Genomic DNA, 13,106 nt, shown 5'->3' on the forward strand with positions numbered 1-13,106 from the left:
ATCCTGGCATCTAAGCATTGCAACCTTGAGCACATGTGATGTAAGTAAAGAAAAATGCACTTCAGTAGTCATCTCAGAGCAACAAGGGCTGCTTTTGGTATTATATTTTTCTAAAGCTGGTGATGAATTTAAGCATCTGAAAATGCCTACAAACATAATGTGTAAATGACAACACACTAAGCTATTTTGGACAGCAGAGCCATGAACTGCAGAGCTGCTTCTGGAATCTCGCTATTCACAGGTCTTCCCTCGAAGCTAGTTGCTATGCCAGTATCACCATTTTCACATTTCAATAGTACACATAGAGGACAGTGAATCTCAAGAGTGCTGGAGAGGCATCTTTAATGAACATCCTGCTTCAAAGTGGATGAATTTAAATTACAAAGAGGATCAAGAGAGGGCTGCCATACAGGCAACAAATCATATTGAATTATTATATGCAGATGACATGGTAAGCACAGGCACTAATGTATACTTCTCTTTCAAAACCCTGTAATGAATTAATGAATGAATTTGGGAGCATTTCTGGGTACAAAATGGAGTGAGAGAACTTACATGTTGAAGACAGATTTCATAGCTGGTTGCTCACCTTTCTCTCACCTCTGCTGCTAAAGTGACCAATGTGCATACCAGCAAATCAAAAGCTGGCTTAACTGTCAGTCTTTCTTGTCTCTCCGGTTTTCAGGCAGAATGTCTGTGTTCTGTTCTACATCTGTCATGGTGAGAGCTGAGCCCTGGTTAGGCCAGGGTTACAGGGCTCCATTATGTATTAGGTTTTTATAGGGTTTGGGTCAAATCAAATTTCCAGGAAGACAAGAACAGGAAAGCTTCATGGAGAGTTCCAATTGATTCCAAGCCTGGAAACCAAAGAGGTTTGTCTGTATGTTGCTCCAACAAGCAGAAGATCATGACTGAGCTTTAAGTAGGGGTTTGGCTGAATTTAGGCTGGTTAACTCAGGAACCTCTTCTTCCAAGGATGAGAAGATGGGATCCTCTGAGGTTGAGGACTAAGGGTCCTCGTCCATGACTATATATCCTTTTATGTGTTTATTCACCACCTTCTCCATTTTGAAATGAAACTTGCATTGAAGGGAAAGTTTCTTGATAACATCACAGTGTGTGCACAGATCAGAACACTGCACAGCTGGCTTCTGTTTCAAATGGGCAATTTAATTGACAACAACAGGCAAAAAAAAAGATATACTTTTCAGATATCAGAAAAAATGTGGATTTGAGGATTATGTATTTCTTCTTTAAGCCAAGGTTTAATTGTTCCATGTACCAGTTAGTAAAAACATAAAAATTATCATGTTGGGTCAGTCAGCAGTACATCTATTCCAGCATTCTGTTTCCTACAGCAGACAGCCAAATGCCTTTGTAAATTTGCTATGAAGATATATTTCAGTGTACCACTGAAGGTATATTATTAGGGCCTAATGCAATTGATCAGTGAGAACCAGTGTGGTGTAGTGATTTGAGTGTTGGATGGGACTTCAGAGATCCAGGTTCTAGTCCCTACTTGGCTGTGAAGCTTACCAGTAGAGTAGCTTAATGTCATTTCCTGGCCAAATCATGCATATTGTGATATAAGTGTGAAATTTGGTACGGTGGTATTTATTACCATGTAGATTAAAATTAGATATAGGGGCATCTCGGGGAAAAATTGTAACAGCTGCCATTTTGGAAAATGGCACCCAAAATTCAATTTTCTCACAATAACTGTTATTTTGTTATTATTTTTAAAAAAAATATTGTTCTTTAGTTCTGGTTATATAAGTCAAATAATAAGTCATACATTTACATTTAATCACAATTGCAATTTCCGCCTGGATTTTATATTGCTGTTCATTAGCTTGCTTAATACACTTTGTTTCCTTACTCCTTATGCTTCAGCCTTGTTTCACCCATTTACTGACCATGTTTTCTTTCATACATGTTAAGAATGAAATCTCTTTTCATTAGTCCTGTGCTCTCCATAACTCTGTATATGCCAACAGAGGCATTCTCCCATGTTCTTCTTACAAATTCAATGAATTCCTTCCATACCCCTTCAAACTTGTCTTCATTTAATTGTCCTTTTGTGTCAATTTCTCTAAGAAAGCTATCTGCTATACTATCTGGTACCAGTTTTCAATATAGAGCCCTTTACCACCTTTCCAATACTTGGCTATCAACCATCTTGCTAACAATAGATGACTCACTAATTCCTTACTTAGGAATGTTGATATCTAATCCTTTGTGAACCGCCCAGAGAGCTTCGGCTATTGGGCGGTATAAAAATGTAATAAATAAATGTAAATGTAATAAATAAAATAAAATAAATATATACATTTAGCAAAGCTAAATGAAGAGATTGGTGAACCCATTGTCTGGTTATCAAACTCATCTCTTGAAACACTGATATCCAGAAATTATTTACTATAGGGTAGGACCACAACATATGTACATACGTTCTTGGGCCTGAGAACCCCCTCCAATGCTCCAGGGATGCCCCTGGGCTCATCACTGATAATTCCCTAGGTGTAAGATACCATCAGTGGGTCAATTTTCACATTAATTCCCTATTTTTAATTGATGTTAAAAGAATGGCTGTCCCACAATGCATTCCATTTCCCCCCTCTATATGAATTCCAAGATCCTTCTCTCATACCACCTGGAGTGGCTCTTTTATGCCTGCTTCTCTCATGCCCATACTTGAGAAGTCCTCCTCAGAGGAGGAGCTAGAAGCCCCAGAAGCTGAAGAGAAAGCCATCAGAACTGCAGGAGCCTGAGCCCTTGGGCGAGGTGGTTGCAGGGCCACCCCTGCCAGGAAGAAGGGACCCTACTCCTGAGGCAGAGGCTGAGTAGCCCCTGACCTCCGGGAGCATTGTCACCTCAAGCAACAGGCTAGTAGGGCTCCTGTGTGACGGAGTGCGCACCTGCAAAAAAGGTCTCCTCAGGAGAAAGGGACTTCTCAGGAGTAGAGCTCTGAAAGGAGAGCTCTGATGACTGCAGGTGAGCTCTGGGTGGGGTCTAGCAGGCTTAAAAGCCTGCACCAGAAATCAGCCAGCGTTGGAACATCTTTGGTCCATCGTGCCTTGTACCTTGTCTCCTGAACCATGCCTCTGCTGGATGCCCTGTTTCCTGACCTTTAGACTGCCTAATGACACTGACTGTTTTCTCATGTTTTGACCTCTTGCCTGTTCTGTGACCACCCCTGTTATTGCCTGATCCTCCTCACTGCCTGTGCTCTGACCTCTGCTTGGATTTAAAGCACCTCTGTTATAACTTGAACTGCATCTAGAGCCTCCTGCAGCCTGATTAGGACAGCTTCCTGAGCCACTATCCACTTATATAAATTAGATGTCAAGCCCTTTGTTGCTCCTCTATCTCTCACCACCTCCCGTTCAAACACAGTCAAATTCCTGGTAGCTGCAGACTTTATTGCTCACTGAGAGAGAAAGGCACGTGCCTTTCTCTGTGTTTTTTTTAATCACTGTACCCTCTCCTGGCCTAATTTTTCTATCAATTTTTCCTGACTGATCATTTGCCCATTTTTAAAGAAATCCATGAGGCGATAAAATCCTTTGGATTTCCACTTAGCTGTTTCCACCTTCACCTTCTACCTTCAAAAGATGGATGGTGAGCAATTGGAATTAACAGCGAGAGCCTGGAGTTAATATTTCCACCCTCAACTTCCACAGTTTCAATGTAGTCAATATAAATGGATTCTGTACCCGTTCTAATAATTAAAAAATGTTTCCAGAATGGCCAGATGTCAATTGAAACTCCTTGACCCACTGTTTAGAGATATCTCCTTCCATCAAGTGAATTACATTTTTATGTTGCTTAGCCTCGCATTACTTCAGACTAATCTAACTTGGATCTTAGTCACCTCATGCAAATTCATCTCTAATCTTCGTTGTACTTGTAATAATGCAATGCAAATCCCACCCTTTGATGGTGTCTCACTTCAGATCTCTAATTCCCAACCATTTATATGGCACTCTTAAGTATGCAAAGTGATTTATAATCCTTATCTCATTCTCCACACAGAAGCAAAGTGTTGTTGAAGTCAGCTTATGAGTCTGTATTTTTTAAAATATGTTAATTTGGCCTTTTTAAAAACATTTAAAGATCAGCTGCTGTATAAATCTAAGTTAAGAAAATGTTTCAAAATCATTGTATCACCTTATCTGACAACATTGCAGACCTCTGATAAGTATAAGCCCAGGCAGCCTGAGGCATACCTGAAACCATGGCTGTTCCTACTGTTAAGAAAATATTAGAAATAACACAGCATGTTGTTCAAGAGCCTTGTTATGCACTTTGATAAGTTTCCCTTGAGAATCAAATATCTACCTATATTGTTAGGATGATGGAAGAGATAGATGCCCAGTAAAAGAGAAGTATCACTGCAGTTGTGGGGAAATGCTGTATCCCAGTGATAGATCCTATGCTTTGCATGCAGAAGGTCCCAGGTTCAATGCCCCAGGTAAGGTTTTGAAAAATCCTACCTGAAACTCATGGAGAGTATACACTGTTGGGCTAGATAGACCTGTGGTCTGACTCAGTGGGCTTCTCTATACAGAGCTGTTACGATGCAATCATGATTGGGCATTCACAGATGTCTGCAGGTCCTTTACATGATGTTATCAACCTCCACCCTGTCCTTCATAACCTTTATTCCATCTTACTTCTTAGCGGGGAAAATGCGGCAAGAAATTAAACTGTGCTTTGAAGCGCTCCAACTGCTGCTGAATTTCCAGAATTATACAGCCACTATTTCTAGTGGCTGTATAATGAAACATATAGAACTTGTAGAGAGGAAATACCTTGAAGAAAGCATATGTAAAGGAGCCAATTTTAATCCCACAAAGAATCTGGATGCCGAAGCTCCAGTGAAGGTGCAGGATAAAAGTCTGATGAAGAGAAGCCCAATATAAAGCAGCTTTCCATGTTCCTGTCTGAAAAGAATAAGGAATGCAATGAGTCATCTGATTGCCCTGAGGCAGAATTCCCTGTATTTAAAATGGGGGAAGGCACTCCTTTGAGGATTGGGGCCCCAAGTGTTTAGGGCTTTAAAGATAAACACCAGCACCTTCTGTAATTTAAATCTCTTGCTTCTTGGGCTATCTTCGGTAGACAAAGTGCACAATGGCTCATTCTTTCCTTTCTAACTGGAAAGAAAACAGTCTTTCCCTTAATTATAATTCACCAGCATTTTACTAGAATAAGGGGCTAGATTTTTACAAAACAACAACACATACAGCTACGAACAGCCAAAGAATTTACAACTAGGTTCCCCTCACCCATTAAAGCAATGACATCTCTCTGCAAGCAGGCCAAACATATACTTGTTTTAATAATTAAAAAAAAAACTGTTGAAAACTCTGGAGGGAGAGTGCAGCTTTATAATCAGTATAAATGAGAGTAATCTCATCAGAGGCTCATTTAAACTTGTGCTAAAGGCCAAATAAAGAGATGCCCAGGTTGCACTTGAATTTTAATGTCATGGACAATCCAACTAGGATGATCAGGTGCAAAGGTAAACATTGCCCCTGCACCTTCAAAAATGGTGTTCAAGAGGGAATTGCAGAAAGTGTACTTGGCCACTCTAGATCCATCCTACCTTCAGTTTCAAGCAAATTACAAAGATACTTGAAGCAAAGGAGTAGATGCCTCCCTCAAGAGCTGAAGGATATGCTGTATGAAAATAAAGCCCTGAACATCAGAATGATATCCATACGTATTGGCATATTAACAGTAGCTACCTCCAGGAGCTTGGCTTATTTATCTGTAGCCATCTTGAATGGGCATCTAATCAAAAACAGAGAGGCATCCTTAAAAGATGCTTCTTTAAGCATTTGGCTAAGCATACAAGAGACATATAGGGCCTGGTGGAACATTAGTGAGTAGGTCAATTGGGAAGGTCTAGCAGTCTTTTCCTGTCTGATAGCCATTTTCTATCTGACTCTGATAGCCTGTCTGATAGGCACTATTACTCTGTATTTATAGGGCCACCTATCAAGGTATGCTATATTGCGCATGTGTATGTGTAAATACCTGTATTGTTTCAAAAGCTATGACTAACTATTTGGTCCAATATCATTTTAACACTTCTGTTGTTTCATGCTAACCACTTCTCAGAATGGGGTGTTCCAGGAGCAGCTGAGTCAGTTTCCTTGTAAGGAAAGAGCATTTGCAGAATTAAGTTAAGCTGAGACGATAGAAAAGAATGAGTAGCACAAGTCTTTAAAGTAATCCCAGTCACCTCCAAGGAACAGCATACACTTCAAGCTCTTTCAAGGCTGCTTCTTGCCAGCTAGCTTCAAAACTCTGAACTGACTAGGCTAAAAACAGCCCTTTATTCTCCATTCCTTGTCTTGGTGATTCATCTCAGCTTCTCCCCTGGCAGGTAGCCGTGATGTGCATACTCTGCTGGCTTGGATAACTCATTAATTACTGCTCATTGTCAGCAGCTGAGCCAATCCATGGGAGAGCATATAGTCACAATGCTACATTTCTCATTTTGTTACACAAGTATGGCCACAAACACTCCAATTGGCTATGCCAGAAGCAAGCATATGTGTTTGGCCACCTTGATTGCCAATCAAGGTTACAGGCAACCCCACTGATGAGGTTTTCCTACCTCAACATGCACACTCATCACTGGACATTCACGGATTTTTGCGGGTGCCTCTCATGATGACGTCTGCCTCCTGCATGCCTCCCGCCTCTTCTAGCCTTCTTTGCGTGACAAAAAAAACCACACCCCAGTAAGTCCAACTTATTTTTAAAGATGGAAGTTGCCACTATCTCCTGCTGTGTGCAGGATCAAAATGGCCCACTGAATGGGCCATGTGCACATTGTTTACTTCCTCTTTCAAAAGAGGAAGTAATGAGGGACAAATGCGTGGGCGGAGAAGCGATAGTAAGCAAACGTGATTTCCCCCTGTGTGATGACGCACAATATTTAATAAATGTACATGGTGAGAAGCAGCCCACCATAAAAAAAAGGAGGCCAGCTGCAGCTAAACTGAAGTCTCAAAGCAAAACAGGCCGTTATACAACAAGGAAGGATTCGGCTGCAGCTGTGTATGCTGTACCTATCAATTATAGGCCTTCTGAGTGTCATTTTCAAATACATCTGTTGGCACTAGTAACTGCCACTTACGAAAAGAGGTGAAACCATGTGGGCATTTGCCTTCTTGTAAAATGCATAATCTGAAGGTGGTAATTTTCTTTGTGTGGTAGGAAAATTGCTCACTTTCTTGAACGGCTCTCAGTAATGAGGAAGAAAATGGTGGTGAAACTGCATGCTTTGTCCACCGGCACCCACCCAAATTTTGTAAATGCCCACTTCATTAATATCTAAGTTGAATAATTGGGGATTCATGCTACGGAAGTCATGCTAAAACTATACAGCTGTCCTAAAGCCATGCTAAGGAACTATGTATGGAAGCCATGCTAAAATCATAGAGTTGGAAGAAGACATTTAAGGAATCCAGTTTAAAGCATCTGTGACAGATAGCTCCCCAGTCTTTGCTTGAATATTTCCAGGGACAGAGAGCCCACCACAGCTGCAGGCAGTTAGTTCCAATGTCTGACTGCTCTGACCTGGGCAGGATCTACACTGCTGCTTTAAAGCACTTTAAAGAGCTTTATAACAGTTTTGACAACTGTTGGGGCCCAGGACACACACCATATACCATTAACAAAACTGTTATAAAGCACTTTAAAGCAGTAGTGTAGAGCCGGACCTGATGTTCAACCAAAAACTGCCTTGCAGCTACTTAAGCCCATTATTTGTGTCCTACGGTCTTGAATGATAGAGAACAGGCTGCAGCCCTCTTCTGTGTGAAAAAGATGCTATCATATCCCACCTCAAAATTCTCTTCTCAAGACTAAACGTAACCAGTTCCTTCAACCTTTCATCTTAGTTCCTAGTCCACCAATCACCTTGGTTGCCCTGATCATTACTTACTTCTTAAAAGACTATGATACTACTTAAGATCTTCGTTCTACTTTTCAGCACTTTCCACACAGTCCTGTAAGTGCCCAGAGCCAACCTCCATCTTCTCACAAGCCAACCTGTTCTCCAGAGACAGTTCTTGGGACCTCTGGGATAGAAGGATATTTTGCCATTCAGAATGATCCCCTCAAGGTCAACTGAGGCCAACTGAGGCTTCCATCATAACATTGGCACCATGTAGCAGTATGAGCTTCATAGTTATGTAACACATGTGCCAAGTATGCGTGCTTACATATTACAAGTATACTACATACAAAATTCAAAAGAGAGATTTGACATTAAGTTGTGGGATATATCTGCTTCTTATAAAATGAAAATATTTTTTCACTTGGAACTATGGGAGATATATATATATATATATATATATATATATATATATATATATATAATGTTTGATATACTAAAATGAGATAGAGCCACCATTGGCTAGATAAAAAATGTTTCAGGGGTTGAGGATGCTTATTCTGCAATCACCCTGCCTCATGCATGGAATTTTACAGTGGGTCCAGATGACATTGAGCCTGTTTGGACGACATGCTAAGCCATGGTGATTAAGCATTTTGAGCTAAACATTATGGCTTAGCCTGTCACATCAACCATGACTTAGCATGTTGTGTGAACCATTCCTAACAATGATGACTACATAACCACAGTTTAAACACACTCACTAACCATTTGCTGCAAAAGGGTTAGTGGCCTAACCACAGCTTACTGTGTTGTCTGAACATGCCCAATGTCCTCCATTTCTAACCCTCCCTTGATTCCCCACAGCTTCTTCCAGATTTTTTCATTCCAGAAAAAATCCATTAAGGAGAGAAAGATGGAACAGCTACACAGTGCTTTCTGATTGCTAGCACTAGGAGCTCTTTATTCCCTATCTCTCAGCCTAACCTACCTCACAGGGATGTTGTGAGGATAAAATTGGGGGGGGGGACCATGTAACTACCCTGTCTTTGGATTGGTAGCTCCAATCTGAAAGCATCCTGGATCCAACCCATGGTTACTAGCTAACAAAACCAACGCTGGGAGAGATTTATACCGCTGATAAGCATATTCTATGAGTCTTCCAAGAGCCCCAGCCTGGATGTGGCATTCTTTCCATCACAGCATCCTTGTGCATTTAAGCACGTATTCTGAAAATATCTACACTAGATTACAAGACTCTTGAAGGCTCTCAGAGAAGATACTACATATTTCATTACCATTAGATTTTTTTTATTGTTTAGATAGGGTGACCATATTTGGGAAACCAAAAAAGAGGACACCTAGTGTGTGTGTGGGGAAGCAGCTTTCTGAGTCCTGCAGAAAGTACGTTATTTCCCCGCCACCTTAAAGAACCCAATTGGAGTGGAGGAGGGGAAAGGATTTCATTCTGCACCACCACCATCCACTCCAATTGGGGCCTTTTCTATAATGTCCACGAATGACCCGCTTTCCCCTTTAAGACCTCAATTGGAGCTTGGGGTGGGGGAATGATGTGCCTCAAGAAAGCATGTCATTCCCTCCTGCCATGCTAATGGCAGCCTTAAAGGGGAAGGTGTGTCATTCCAGGGCATTATTGAAAATTATAGAAAATCCCCCCTGACACCATGGAAAGAACAAAAACCAGGACAAATCTGGGGAAATCCTGACAGTTGGTCACCCTAAGATAACTTATCTAAACAGTTGTGTTAAAAACATTAGGCTTTAATTCAAAGGGTGCATCAAGGCTTCTGAGGATCTGTTTCCTATTACACAAAGACACACTATGTGCATCGTTCCCATTCAGCTCATTCCTGAAAGCCAGGGGATGCAGTTCAAGAAGCTGCAGCTGGGAAAGGAAATAATAGAAGCCTCTGTGCATACAAGGAGACATTTAAGTACATGCACAGGGCTTCTGGATCCTGATTTTCATTTTTAATGTACTGGCTGGTGGTGCAATACAATTGCGGAAAACATGGTGAAAGGCAGAGTCTGGCACTATGCTTTGTGGGAGATTAAAATAAAATTATTTGTATGATTGAGTGAAATCTCATTAAGCATAGAGAAGGATAAATTAAATTAAGTGAAAGTTTAAGAAAATGGAAGGAATCCATAAACCTTCTTGTCAGTGTACAGTGCTTACTCTTTGGGTCTACTGAGCTCTGTAATATCATCCACTTAGATTTTTTGAAAAAGCTGATATACCACTGCTGGCAGCTATTTTTGGCATTGTCATTTAACATTCACTACGGCTTTCGTTATTTTATTTTCTTAACCAATATGAGTGATAGTAACTATTCATACCAATGTTAAATGAATCTGCAGCAATGTTAAGTTAGGCACTCCAAAGCCTGGTCATAAAATAAAAGAGATTACCTACTTCTCTCATTTACAATAATTTTATCACAATCCAGATGCCTTCTTCTAGCAGGCTGCATTTTCAGACACAGCATGAAATCAGAAAACGTCTTTAAAACATGAAAGCCTGCCAACTGGATTTCCTGAGATATCATCCCCATGTCATTTCTTCCAGGAATTAGATTTACCATGCCTAATTAGCAGAAAGGGATGGTTGAAAAATGCTTTGAACAGTGCAAAACAGCATATTAACTGAAAATTAGAAGTCCTCTAATGGCTCCATTGAAATGCCCTCAAAAATAAATGCTGGAATTTCTGCAAAAGTTATATTGCATGACTATTCATGTGTATACATATGAGAGAGACTACTGTTCACGCTGTCTTGTGAATGCCAGAAATGTTCACGAAGTCACAATCCAAAGGCAGAAAGGATTGTCTCCTTGGACTCAAGAATATCACATTTGCCTACATAATGCAAACGACGAGCAATCGCCAAGCACTCATGTTAGATGCAGCTGCTGAGATTTTAATATCTTCTGCATAAAACATCTCCATGTGCTCTCTGGAGTGCATCTGAGACTCTATGATTTTCTTGTCATCTCATTCCAACTCCAGGGTCTTCTTTTCCCTGACAGCAAGAATAATGCACAGAGGGAGTGAATAATACATTTAGAACTGACCCAGAAACTACTTTAATTCTTTCTTCCAGGATTCTGATTTTGCTGAGGTTACACTCGCCAAACCTGAGAAGCCTGAGATTGAACTACTTGGCTTCCAAAAGCCATCAGATCATGGGTGCAGAGCTACTTTTGGGGGGGTGGGGGGGTGGATGACCCCTCCCACCCAGCCCTCCATGGGCGAGATGATGTCAGGTGGGTGTGCCCACAGCCACCTGATATCATTTGCTCTCTGGCTCAAGCGCCAGGTGGATCTTCTACCCAGCACTTGGGCCATGCAGGGACCAGGCTTCATTGCATTTAGGTTTTCCCAGTTTGGGAAGCCCCACATGCAGTGAAGCCAAGCCAGACTAGTGCCTGGTATTCTTCCAATGGGGATGAAGCTCTAGCTCTGCTCTGCACTGTCTTCCCATGACCCGCCTCCTTCCTGCAAAGGTTAGATGATGCTGGCATATTTGTGAAATGGAAAAGTGGGTTGCAAATTTGTGAAGCAAAAGGCTATATTCTTGTTTTTCATCCAGGTGCCATCCACATATTGATAATAAAACCATTTTGCCCCTAATTTTTAGCTATGGATTTTTTTTCTTCCTGCTGAATGTCTGAAGAATGTCTGTTGGGGTACTTCTTTATCTTCTAGTCCAGTGTTCCCCAACCAGGTGCCTTCCAGATATTTTGGACTTCATTCCCATCATCCTCATTCAGTGTTGCCAATAGTCACAAATGCTGGGAATTGTAGTCCAAAACATCTGGCGGGTGTGAAGTTGGCTGTTCTATTTCTTCTTTCTCAAGATAGATGTGTTCATGCCGAGAGAGAGAGAGAGGGAGATGTCAGTAGCCCCATCACTTTCTCTATGTTCCTATATTAGACTGAAATATTGTATGTAGCTTAATAAACCTGATCCAATTCCAGTTGCTTTATGTTACTTTGATCCTAAATACAAAGCATTTATCAAGAAAAAAAGCATAAAAACCAGAGACAGGCCATCACACAGGATAATGGCACACATCCTTCTTTTTTGTTGCAGCAGCCAATAATGGCTTCCCAGCTATGTCTATATGCAATCATAACCACAGGGATGCCATTATAGGGATGTGCAAATCAGCAAAACTAGAGGTTCTCTGAATTTCACTCCAAAGCTTGTCGATATCTGCCTCAGATGAGAGCTTTGTTCTTTCTTTTCACACAAAAAGTTGGATATATATATAGATATATATAGATATATATTCCTAAACGTACACATTAATTATGCACTTTTTTAAAAAAGTATGCATTTTCTCATAATAATTAAAGCATGTTTGTGTGCATTTTTCAAAAGTACATCTTTTCATTTGTGTTTTCCAAATGCTTATGCATTGTTGTTGTTCTGTGAATTCCATTCTACGCTCAGGAACATACGGACCTCAAGCACAGTTTGCATTTGGGCACACATTCAAGTCCAGGAGGTGTGAACTGAGTAAATTCTGGTCAAAAAACAATTGAAAGAAATTGCCATTATCACACATCATGATCAATGGTCATGTTTTTCTGCATATGGAAGGGCTTTCCTTGTAGCACAGCGATGTGAACATTTAGATGTTGTTCAGCTAAAACTCCTTTGGCCATGCTGGCAGGAGCTTGTAGGAGTATGAGCCCAACAATATCTGGAAGTCCACAGATTCCCACCCTTTAAAAAAACTCACAACCCACACACCATAAGGTAGGAGGTGTCCCTAAAATCAAAGCATCATGTACAAGAATTGTATGTGGTGCTTTTATTTTAGGGCCAGTTCCTACCTTATTATACTTGATCTCCAATATTTTTTGTTTCTTTGTGGTTTCCCTGCATACATGAGGGTAGGAAATGAACTTGGTAACTATGAGATTCTCAAGCTCAGAATTACAGTAGAAATTATTTCAAGAGAAACACAGTTCACTGCTAAAGCGTTCCGCCAACCCTAGAAGAATTCATAAAGCAGCTTCTCTTCAGCCTCCTCCTTCTCTGTGTTCCTATCTTTAGCATCCTGGCACCCTCCAGATGAGTCAGACGGCAACTGCCAGCATGGCGTAGTTACAGTCCAACACATCTGGAGGGTACCAGATTAGGAAAAGCAGGCAC

The 13,106-nt window shown here is 40.9% G+C and overlaps 1 long non-coding RNA gene across 1 annotated transcript in view; it reads right to left on the minus strand.

Moving 5' to 3' along the window:
• The window catches only part of LOC134397752 (uncharacterized), a 74,076-nt gene that overhangs the window by 24,923 nt on the left and 36,047 nt on the right, over positions 1 to 13,106 (minus strand). The gene's annotated exons all lie outside the window — the stretch shown is intronic.

This window comes from Elgaria multicarinata, chromosome 4 (assembly GCF_023053635.1).
Source record: "Elgaria multicarinata webbii isolate HBS135686 ecotype San Diego chromosome 4, rElgMul1.1.pri, whole genome shotgun sequence".
In the NCBI taxonomy this organism is placed as follows: domain Eukaryota; kingdom Metazoa; phylum Chordata; class Lepidosauria; order Squamata; family Anguidae; genus Elgaria; species Elgaria multicarinata.